The 12,421-nt window shown below is 41.3% G+C and overlaps 1 protein-coding gene across 1 annotated transcript in view; it reads right to left on the bottom strand.

Moving 5' to 3' along the window:
- The window catches only part of CFAP54 (cilia and flagella associated protein 54), a 358,105-nt gene that overhangs the window by 98,525 nt on the left and 247,159 nt on the right, over positions 1–12,421 (bottom strand). The window lies entirely within an intron of this gene.

Here is a 12,421-nt window from a genome sequence, read left to right as displayed (position 1 = left end):
ATTAAGAAAATCTATGATACGCTTCTTCTGCAAACTTGAAATGGGCTTATTATTGTTCTTCTTTAAAGTTAACTAGTTTTTATTTTCCATTCCTAATATCACTCCATTTATTCTTTACCAGCAGATTTTTCTAAATTTTAAAACTTACTATGAAGTAGATTTGAGTTTAGTATATTTTTCCAGGAAAGTAAATACATTTTATAGATGTTTTCAATTTTACAGCTTGGATCTTAACCAAACAAGTTCTAAAACTTCAGTTTATCAAACCCATGACTACTTGCCTCTCACCACTAACAATCTGTGAGGGGTTTTGCTACAATTAATTTTCCTGAAAAGTTGATAAAGTTCATTGAGTTTTTCTCTCCAAATATAACTTTTTTTTTAGATTTATTTATTTTTATTAAAAAGTCAGATATACAGAGAGGAGGAGAGACAGAGAGGAAGATCTCCCATCCGATGATTCACTCCCCAAGTGAGCTGCAACGGGCCAGCGCATGCCGATCCGAAGCCAGGAACCAGGAACCTCTTCCAGGTCTCCCACGTGAGTGCAGGGTCCCAATGCATTGGGCCATCCTCGACTGCTTTCCCAGGCCACAGGCAGGGAGCTGGATGGGAAGTGGAGCTGCCGGGATTAGAACCTGCACCCATATGGGATCCCTTGGCGTTCAAGGCGAGGACTTTAGCCGCTAGGCCACACCGCCAGGCCCCAAATATAACTTTTTACAAGGGATTCCTTCCCAAATTTAGTATGTACATACTATAAAATGAAACAATATGAATAAAAGTCCTAATATTTGTAAATTTAATTTGATTAGTTACTTGCTACAAAAAAACACACTAGAATTCTAACAAAGATAATCCAATCATATTTAAAATTAACAATTTAGAATGTCAAAAACAAAAAAAATAAAGAATGGGCAAATGTATAATGGGAAAACGGAAGCTTATGAAGACAATATTTGTGATCCTAGTATCAGACAAAGCAGGTCATGGTCAAAGAGTGAAACTAAAAAGGTACTTCCACAGGGTGTCACTCACAATGATGACACAATCATGGGCCCGGCAAGGTAGCCTAGTGGCTAAAGTTCTTGCCTTGCATGTGCTGGGATCCCATATGGGTGCCAGTTCTAATCCTGGCAGCCCTGTTTCCCATCCAGCTCCCTGCTTGTGGCCTGGGAAAGCAGTTGTGGACGGCCCAAAGCCTTGAGACCCTGCACCCATGTGGGAGACCTAAAGGAAGTTCCTGATTCCTGGCTTCAGATCAGTGCAGCACTGGTCAATGTGGTCACTTGGGGAGCGGATCAGCAGACAGAAGATCTTCTCTGTCTCTCTTCCTCTTTGCATGTCTGACTTTGCAATAAAATTAAAATTTAAAAAAAAATTATTGTGATGTTACAAGCTGCAACGACTACATCATGATCCATTGTGATATCATGAAAATCCTTGTGATGTCATAATGAATTGTGATGTAATAAGACACCACTGTGAGTTGATAAAGTACCATTTTGATGTCATAATCAATTAGGAGGTTGTGAACTGCTATTGTGATATTATAAACCTCAACTGTGATGTCAGAATCAACTATGATGGCTTAAAAATCATTGTGATATCATAAACCTCTGTGGCATCATAAGCCAAGCATTATGATATAAAAACAGGTGTGATGCCAGAATCAATCTAATGTCATAACTAATATGGTTAAACCATAAACCTACCACTATAATGTCATAAATTTAATGTTCTACCATTTTACAAAAAAAAAAAAAAATACCCTAACAGGGCAAAAAAAAAAAAACTGAACTAAGAAATATAAAAGGCATAAAGTATTTTTGGCTAAGACAATCCAATAAATAAAATACAAGTTATTTCTAAGTTAATGTTAAAATGTACTATATCCCCGATAAAAATATGAGGCATCTTGTTTGGAAATAGTTAAGCTATCTTCAGATTTAATGGGAAAAAATGTCACAAATTATACTGACAAAGTCTTAAGTGAAAATTCATCCTAATATATATTAAAAAGATTAGTGAAAACTCTTTTGCAATAATGAAAAAGAATATAGTATTGAATCCTGAATGGACATATTTCAAATAAATATCTACAAATTATCAAGAGAAGGGAAGACTTATCCAACTATGAAAGAATGTAGAAGTTAGCAAAAAGAAGGGAAGTAATTTATATTATACAGAAAAAAGTTGCTTTTCATGGGATAGAAATACCTTTGTAAAAGTTAGATAGCGGATAAAGTGTGGCCAGCAATGTGGCATAATGGATAAACACATCACTTATAACACAGGAATCCCGTATGAGTGCTGGTTCTAGTCCTGAGTGCTCTACTTCCAATTCAGTTCCATGTTAATGGTCTGGGAAAAGCAGCAGAGAATGCCCAAAGTACTTGGGGCCCTGTCCCTGACTTGCCACTCCTAGATGAAGCTCCTGGCTCCTCTCTAGCCTTGCCTAGTCCTTGCCATTGTGACCATTCAGGCGAGTAAACCAGTAGAGAGAAGATATTTCTTTCTCTCACTCTTAACTTTTTCAAATAAATAAATAAATCACTTTAAAAGAATTCATAAATTAGAAAAATATACTTACAAAAGGCATCAGAGTTAAAGCATTGGTTTTCATATTAAATGGCATGTAAAAATACACAGAGGATAAAATTCAAGATGGACAATGATGATGAACAAAGAATTCAGGAAAAAAACATGCTCAACTTTAGTTCTACTAATCAATGGCATTTTTCTCTCACCATATCAACAAAGGTTTAAAGACTGCTTATAATGCACCTATGTTACTAAGGGTCCCAGAGAAAAAGGGGCTTTAATGGCTAAATGTAATATAAACTGACTTTTTGAAAACCGCTGGGGAACTGGCATTACAATGCAGTGGGTTCATCTGCTCCATGCAATGCTGGCATCTCATCTGAGCACCTGTTTGGGTCCAGGCTGCCTTACTCCCTACTGATGGCCTGAGAAGGCAGCAGATGACGGACTCCGTGCTTGGACCCCCGTCCCCATGTAGGAAACCTGGATGGAGTTCCCAGCTCCTGGCCACAGCCAAGGCCAGCCCCAGTCACTGCAACCCTTTGAGGTTTGAACCAATGCACAGAATTAGTCTCTCTCTCTCTCCCAACACCTCTGCCTTATAAAGGAAATAAATCCTAAAAAAAAAAAAAGAAAGAAAAGAAAAAAGAAAGCAAGCCATTAACATAATTAATCAAAATTATAAATAAACCTGCCTTTTTTGTAGAAATTTTACTTATGTCAATTACTCAAAAAATATACTATCCTATGTATAAAATGACAACAGACTCACAAACAAGATTATACTAAGTAGCAGCCAGTGTGGTGGGCTAGTAGAATCATCCTCTGCCTATATCTCCATCACCCCATTTCAGCGCTGCCATCCACAGGGGTGCTGATTTATGTTTCAGTTGCTCCACTTCCAATCCAACTCCCTGCTTATGGCTTTGGAAAGCAGCAGAGGACAGCCCAAGTCCTTGGACCTCTGCACCTACATGGAAGATCCAGAAAAAGCTCCTGGCTTTGGATCAGCTCAGCTCTGGAAGTTGTAGCCATTTCAATGAATGGAAGGCCCCCCTCTTTGTCTCTCCTTCTCTCTATATAAAATCTGTCTTTCGAACAAACATAAATACATACTAAAAGTACAAGCAACTCAAATATCTGTCAGAGGTTATCTAAATTATGCCACATCTAAAGGAATATCATACCCATGAAGACGCTTTCTGTAATGACTTGAATTGCTTAAAGGGCTCAAGGAGTATCGTTATGTGTGCTGCTAGTAACAGTTGTGTTTTTTAGAGAAATAAATTTCAATGTATTAGTGCATATACTAGTATGGTTCACTAAACATTTATTAATGTTTCATTAATATACCAGTGCGTATACCAGTATAGTTTATTAAACACATTTATCCTTTAAGTGTGTTTTTTTTATGATGGGATTTAGGCATTAAAAGCTTACTGCTTTAAGGCACTTCTAAAGTCTGAAGTAAGACAAATGCTGGTGATTCTAGGCATCTCTTCAATTAAAATTTTTTTTATTCATTTGAAAGGCAGAGTTACAGAGAGAAAGAGGGAGAGAGAAACAGAGACTCTTGCGTTAGGTGATTTATTCCCCAAATGGCAGCAGTGGCTGGAACTAAGCTAATATGAAGCTAAGAGCCAAGAGCTTCTTCTGACTCTTTCACATGGGTGCAGGGACCCAAACATTTCAGCCATCCTCCACTGCCCATCCAGGCCATAAGCAGGAAATTGGACTGGAATTAGAACAGTTAGGACTTGAGCCAGCGCCTGTATTAGTACCAACATCACAGGAGGCAGCTTTCCCTACTCACAATATCCATCCCTGGTCATCTCTTTTGTGTGAATCCTGGCAGAGACCATGCGACTTAAAAAACACACACACACACAAAGAACACCCTATAGCTAAGCTGCTTATTGTCCTGAGGGCTCCACTTCCAATGCAGCTTCCTGCTAAAGCATCTTAGAAAGCAGCAGAGAATGCCCCAAATAATCAAGTCCCTGCACCCATGTGAGGGACCTGGAAGAGCTCCCAGCTCCTAGCATCACCATGGTCCGGCCCAAGCTGTTGTGGCCATTTGGGCAGTGATCCAGCAGATGAAAGATTAATTTCTCTGTCTTATTCTTTGTACCTCAAATAAATAAACAAAATCTTTAAAAATTAGAAATGTATAGCCAAGGCCCAGGCTTCCTATTTTGCAGGTAAATTCCTGATTCTGTGGTTTCCTTTGTAAAGCAAAACAAAATAAAATGCAGTAACAGTCCTCTTGGAGGTTTAGCCATGTCTGAATGTTTAGCTTAGAATATGTTTCTACAGCCTTCCTAATGACTTGGAAAGTGAATCTTCTTGGACCAAGGGCACTCTGTCCTCTGCAATGAAACCCTAGCACATTATGTAATCATGTATTATCTGTGGTGGGGAGCACAAGGAACTGTGGTTGGCAGAATGAGGGTCCCCTAAAGATATTTACATCCCAGTCCCAGTGTGAGTTTACAGGGTAAGGAGGGGCTATAACAAGGTAACTTTATCAGCAGGCCATGAAATGTGGAGGTGATCGTGGTGATGCAGATGGGCCCAGGGTAACCACAGTACCCTCAGTATGTGGACTAGGGAAACACAGAATGGTAACAGCTCCAGTCCAAGATTTGAGGCACCACAGTGCTGCCTTGGAAGGCATGGGCCATAACCAAGGAATTCATCTGGCTCCTCTATTGGGAAGAGCAACATTCCAGGGTCTCCCTCAGGTCCTTCAGCTAACTCAGTGAGACCCATCCTTGACTTCCAAAGTCCAGAGGTGATAATGAATTGATGGTTTGTGTGACTTGTTACAGCAGGAGCAGGACATTCATCCACTGTCAATACTATTAGATTCTGGGATGAACGAAGAACCACGCAGCTCACAGAGACACTGGAAGGGAAATTTTCTCTCCATATCTTTTTATGCCTTTAGAGCTCTGATTCTTGACAAGAAACTACCTATTCTTAAGACTAAAATAATATACACATGCTTAACCAATGCCATCCAGTCTTCAATGTGACAGGGAAAAATGAAAATCAGTTCAATGTTTGCTCTTCTGCAGGAACAAAAACATCTGCTTTGCCTTCCTAATTCAAAGATGTTTCTCACTTCATCCACATATATCCTGCAGCAGAATCTGAGAGGAACTGAGGAGTGAGAAAGGAGAGTTCCTTGGGCTCTGCCTTGAGGAGTCTCTCCTCTGCAGCTCCCCCTCAGGCCCAGCCACAGCTCCCTGGGGTTTGCTGGGTCAGGGCCAGTACTCATGCTAATTTCCTCCTGAGCATTTTGGGAGATGTGAATTCTAGCCTTACTACTTAAAAGTGGATCTCTCACTTCTCCCAAGGTGCTCCTTTCCCTCTCTGGGCAGAGCTGGCATGTTTCCGTGTCACAACACAGGTCAAAGGGAGATGTGCTTAAGTTTCTAGTCCCCTGTGTGCGGAATCCCAGTCTTAGAGAAGTGAGGTTCTGACCTTCCATTCCTGCAGGGTTGCCTTCCCAGACTCCCTTCACAGACACTGAAGTCCCACTCCCACCTGCCCAACCCTGTCTAGTCCCTCTCCAGTGAAGTCTCTTGAGATCTCCTGGTTTGGCCCATATCTCTACATGTTTAGACCGAGAAAGGCATAAGCGGCTTTTGTATCCACTCAGTCCAACAGGCTTCCCAGAAACATCAGTTCTGCAGTTTGCGTTCTTGGTAATACTTGTTCTTCACATCTGATATAATGATTGACAACACAGTTTTTAAACTTGGGTAGCTCAGGTTATGAATTAACAGGGGAATACTACCCTACTGACAGAACCACTGCAAGCATCTCACCTCATTTATACATTCTCCCAAAGATTATCTCACAGGATTTTTTCCAAAAATTGCCAGGGTCCGTGCAGTAGGTGTGAATGACACGAAGGTGTGAAGAGAACAGCTCCCCTGCTTGGCAGGGCCCGGGGGAGCTTCCAGCTGTTTGGCAGGGCCCGGCGGATTTCTCTCTGACCACCTTGATGCAGTCTTACCACCCTTTTGCATGGACACTCAAGCACCCCACTAAGAATCCTGTAATCTATTGAGGCATTGTTTGCCCCTGTGAGATGGCTTTGGCAAATAATATCAGCTTGAGAGTTAATGTTACTGATAATGTCCTGGTGAGTGGGCCTTTAACTGCACACAAGAGTACAATCAAGCCCATGCTGTTTCCAGACACCTTATTGTGTACCTACCCATTGCCATAAAATCTGGCCTGGACATTTAGCATGCTTTCTGGGAAATGGCTTGATAAGAATTTTACAAACTAATGGAAATGATGGGAGTATGGGTTAAAACTGCCATGACAAAAAATATAGCTACTGGGACCCTAAAAGCTATCTTGTTACTGGGACCCTAAAAGTTATTTTGTTACTGTGACCCTAAAGGCTATCGTGTTACTGGGACCCTAAAGGCTATCCTGCTAAAGCAAAAAAAATATAGTTACTGTGACCTTAAGGGTTAGCCTGTCCTTGTAACTCTTTAGAACATAGAAACTGTAGTTGCTTTAGCTGCTTTCATAATTTCTAACTAGAGGAAATATAGGCTGATTTCACTAACATCACAAAGATATACTTTTGATTATTGTTTGATCACTTATGAGGTTGTAGAACCTGCAGTTGTAGAGGAACTTAATGTTTAAAACCTTTTGTCTTAGATCTTTGTTTTTTCTCTTTTGATGTATTTCTCCCATTAAGTGATGGATAAGTTGTAGAATAAGAATTGTAGTAAGAGCGTATTACTGAATAAGATGTGTTGTCTACTGAGAAATTCTTGGCTGCAACGTTGGAATGGATAATGCCCTGTCTTGAGGTGAAACAATTTGTAGAATTGTCTTTGGAAACACTCACTTGTCCATTGCAGAATTGAAACTTAAATGGAGTAAACTTGGCTCATTGCTAATTACAATTCTTTCCACCGTTATAACTCTTGCTTTACTTGTTCAGATAACAAACTGTGTGAGCTTGCTGACCTAATGGCCTTTAGTGCCAATGGCCCGTAATCCCCATACACCAAGACCCCGGACTTACTAACCCATACATAATTCAAGGTAGGGGCCTGGTTGTCACAGGTGGCGCCAAGGTTAGAGCCCAGACCAGAGGAGAGCGGATGAAGACTGGCAAACCAAGATAAGCAAGGAATGTGGGATCCTTCCTCAATCATTTCTCAAGAAGTTGTAAATTGTGCCCCCCTGAAGCTATGTCAAAATGCCCCTAAAAGAAAACTTTGTACTGCTTCTGTATAAATAAAGCGGACAGCTTTCTCGCAAGGCCCACAATCATCAAGGAATCCTAGTGGTCCGTCTCTCCTTTCTTTCTCTCTTCTTCTTTCTACGCCTATCTCACGCACCCTTCTCGAGCTCCGAACTCTCGGCTGGAGCTGGACTCCGGCAAAAAATATCAGTGAAATCATGTAAGAAAGCTCCAGCACATAGCATCAGGTGGCCCTTAGCCCACAAACAGGCCTTGCCAGCTTTATGGAGTTTTCTGCGGTTGTATCAGTCTGTGACGGCAGGCCCTGCTAAAGCTCCCAAGTCCCTCAAAGAAAAGAGGTCCTCTCAGCCATCAGGGTAGGTAGCATCCTCTTGTGCTTGTTGGGGAACAATTCTTCACAGGCACCACCTGTTCCTTCCTGTTTTCTGTTGTTGCTGCTGTCCTGAATAAACCAGGTCTCATCAAAGCCTCAGGCTGGATGGCTGATAAAGGATACGCTCTGTCCCTTTGCGTTCACTGACACACAGTCACTGCACACAGTTATGGGGTGCAGTGTGACATTTCAATACACATAACTGGCACATTCATTACCACACATATTTATCATTGCCTTGTACTGGAAATATTCAAAATCCCCTCCATTGGCTATTGTGAAAGACAGAACTAACAGCTGTCAACTAAATTGTCCTATTCTCTCTTGTTATATAAATGATGGAGGCGCATGTCACCAAGTGGAATTTCTAGACTTTTTCAGGCAATGGACCAGGACAGCTCTGCTTCACTGAGTACTGTTCCCATCATACCCAAGTGCTCCATCTTTTTTCTAAGATTTGTTTACTTGAAAGGAAGAGTTCTAGAGAGAGTAGAAGAGACAGGAGACCTTCCAGCCACTGAATTATTTCCTAGAGGTCTGAAATGGCCAGGGTTGGAATGAAGCCAGGAGCCAGGAGCTCCAACTGTATCTCTCACAGGGGGGAAGGGGTCCAGACATGTGGGCCAATAGCCCAGAGGTGAATTAGAAACAGACAGGTAAGGATACACACTGGCACCCATGTGGATGCTGACCCCACATGGGGTGGCTTAGCCACTGCACCATGTTGGCCCCAGGTGTTGCAACATTAATACCTTGAACTGATACAGTTCATACACACACACACACACACACACCTCACCACCACCATCATGGCTAACACTGATTTCTCTCCATTTCTACCTATCAGTGATTAATTATTTGGGATTTGAGTATGTAAGAACGTATCATTCTGTCTCCCCATTACAACGAGAGACTGTATCTTAAAGCAACAAGAATAAAGAAAAAAAGTAGCAGATGAGTAGCATTCTGGTTTGTAGCGGTTATTTATTCAGTATCTGTAAATTAGAAACAAAATGGACTCTGAAGCAGAGACCAGGCGGTAAGGGAACTGCAGATTATTTTTTTCAGGGTAGATGACTTGCTATATTATGAAAGCATTTAATAATGATCAGCTGTGGCTCTTGATTCTGCTTTCTAGGTCTCTTTTAATACCCTGAAAACAGGTTCACCAACATTAGATTTAACCCAAAATGCATGTATATTTTTCTATTTATCATATATATTGAGTTGTGAGAAAGTGCACATCTTAAATGCTGCTTTTTAATCCAAAATGTCTTACAGAATTAATAACCCACTGAATTTTTATTTAGACCACAAGAAAATCAAGACAAAAAAGACATCTAATAAATGTGAGGGTTTTTTTTTAACAGAATCTAAATATGGTCCCACATTACCACTAGCTTCATGTCAGTTTTTGTTCCCATATGACAATATAGAAACCACCTCAATATATTGGATAAAAGGCATCATTTAGCTCGCTTACTGTTCTATAGATGTCATACAATCGCTCTATTTTTTTTAAGATTTATCCATTTTTATTAAAAAGCCAGATACACAGAGAGGAGGAGAGACAGAGAGGAAGATCTTCTGTCCAATAATTCATTCCCCATGTGACTGCAACGGCCGGCGCTTTGCCGATCCGAAGCCAGGAGCCAGGAGTTTCTCCCAGGTCTTCCACGCGGGTGCAGGGTCCCAAGGCTTTGGGACCAAAGCCACAAGCAGGGAGCTGAATGGGAAGTGGGGAATTAGAACTGGTGCCCACATGGGATCCCGGCGTATTTCAGGCAAGGACTTTAGCCGCTAGGCTACGTACCAGGGCCAGCTCAGTATTTTTTTGATGAGATAATCTATATCCCATCTTCCACATATGACTGTTCTACCACTGTGTTTTTAGACCTCTACTGCTGTGCTGGGAAAACCTGCTTCGCCTTGCTTCTAGCACCCTTTATCTCAGTTCAATCTGCATTTGTCCCACACTATATTTTTTAACGGGAACAATATCTGTAATCAACACTTCTGCCATCCTGCCTGTGTCCAGTGCCTCTCAGAAGGCTACTTTAAAATTTTGTAGGAAGTGGAGTTGAAAGATAAATTTACATTGGTGCAAAAATGGAGAACCATGTATAATTTCATAATACATGTTTTTGTGACTTAAAAAAAAGATTTGTTTATTTTTATTGGAAAGGCAGATATACAGAGAGAAGGAGAGACAGAGAGGAAGATCTTCCATCCGATGATTCACTCCCCATATGACCACAATGGCAGATTCAAACCCAAGAGCCAGGAGCCTCTTTCAGGTCTCCCACGCGGGTGCAGGGTCCCAAGGCATTGGGCCGTCCTCTACTGCTTTCCCAGGCCACAAGCAGGGAGTTGGATGGGAAGCAGGGCTGCCAGGATTAGAACCCGTGCATGCAAGAGGAAGACTTTAGCTGCTAGGCTACCATAACAGGTCCTTTTGTAACCTTTTTAAAGTCCCCTCACATTCATCACCCCAGCCTTCATCACTACATACTGACAGAATTTCAATGTGTATGCATGTTCTGATTGCTCATGAGCAGAAGCTCATAGAAGGCACCACCTGCTTCCTGGATGTGGTGGTCTCTGACTTTTTCTCCAGGTACAGGAATATCTGGCAAAGTTCTCTGGGTACAATAGCAACGACTGTTTTGTACCACCTCTGTACAGATCAATGCTAATATTATTTAAGGCTAAGATTATTGAGGAACTTTTCTCCTAGATGATAATTTATGCTAATGCAAGCAAAATCAAACAAGTTTTATTTATTGTTGTGAAGAGATTCTGCCCTTTAGCAATTCATTATAATCTGAACCTCATTACCATTGGGGTATTTGTGGCAATCCAGTGGGAATTCAGAACCTCCTTCCAACCCAAACACTGAAGGGAGGGAAGTCACCACATGAATTAATAATCAGCCTGCCAGAAAAAAAAAAAGACTACAGGGCAAAATTATTATTCTCAAGGCAAAGAAAAATGCAAAACAAATTGGACTTTAAAATTTGGCATTTCACAGTTAAAGTAGTAGAGAAGTGAGAATGGTATTAAATGGGAACCGAAAAATTTGAATATGATATAAAAGTCACTGAACTGGGAAGCATAATTTTTGGCATTAAACTAAGATGAAGAAAACATGTTCGACTGAATCATTGAACATCATTTGTTTTAGGGAATTCCATTCTCCACCAAATGGTCATGGTTGACATCATTCACAGCAGCACATTTTTATCACATTTTCATACACGATTTTTGACTTCTTTTTCCTGGAGAATTGTCTTTAACTCATCTAAGGAATCACTCAGTCTGGGCCATGACCCTGAGACTTAACAAGCAAAATTACGCCAGGCAGGAAGGAAACAAAGCCTCAGAGGCAAGAGGCCAGGGAGTGGCCTCAGGCTACCAAGTTTTGGTTGGAAAATAGTCTGGGTCACCTATTCTTCAGAAAGAGCCAGGGAAGGGGACGATTTCAGACAGTAATATTTGAGCTAAGGTTAACTTTCATCCCAGTGAGCTGTTACCTGAAGATGTGATTCCAAAGGATTTGGAAAAAGCACTCCCACGCCGTCAGGTGGGAGGGAAAACACAACACCTTCCCTCCTTTGGCTCAGCGCTAAGCTAGCTCAGAGCAAAATTTCAAATTAACTTTACTGCAATGCCAGTCTAATGCCAGCCTCTAAGACCCTGATTATAAATACCTATCCAAGTATGTAGCATATAAGCCCTCAATACTTTTCAAAATGATGAAAGATCAAAAGCAGAAATGAATGTGAAATACTTGTGGTACTGGTGAACCGACTTTAGGGGGTTATGGTACTGCTAAGTGTTACACTGTGAACAGGATTTGGTTCCCTATACTTAATGGACCGATGTTAGTGATGCATTGATTAGGATGGAGGCTTGAACAAACTATGGTGTTGGGTGGGCCTTTGGGAAGTGATGGAGGGGATGAGTTCACCAGAGTGGAGCCCATGATTTCATCTCTATTGTACTGTCAAGGAAAGTGTGATTCCTACACTTCCCTTTGCTTCTCGTTTGTCATGGGTTCACCTTCCGCACCCTTCAGGCTCACCAGATGCCTAAACCAATGAGGCTGCCCGATCTTGGCCTGCAAGCCTCGAAACCACACACTGAAGCTGACCTGCTTCCTCCCCAAGTGGCTGCTCTCGAGCATTTTAGCTAACATGTGAAAAGCTACCTAATACATTAAAAGATAAAGGAATCACAGATAAAATGAAAATATA

Source organism: Ochotona princeps, chromosome 15 (assembly GCF_030435755.1).
Source record: "Ochotona princeps isolate mOchPri1 chromosome 15, mOchPri1.hap1, whole genome shotgun sequence".
NCBI lineage: Eukaryota > Metazoa > Chordata > Mammalia > Lagomorpha > Ochotonidae > Ochotona > Ochotona princeps.
Note: the sequence above shows the minus strand (reverse complement) of the source record. Positions and strands in the feature narration are given on the sequence as shown.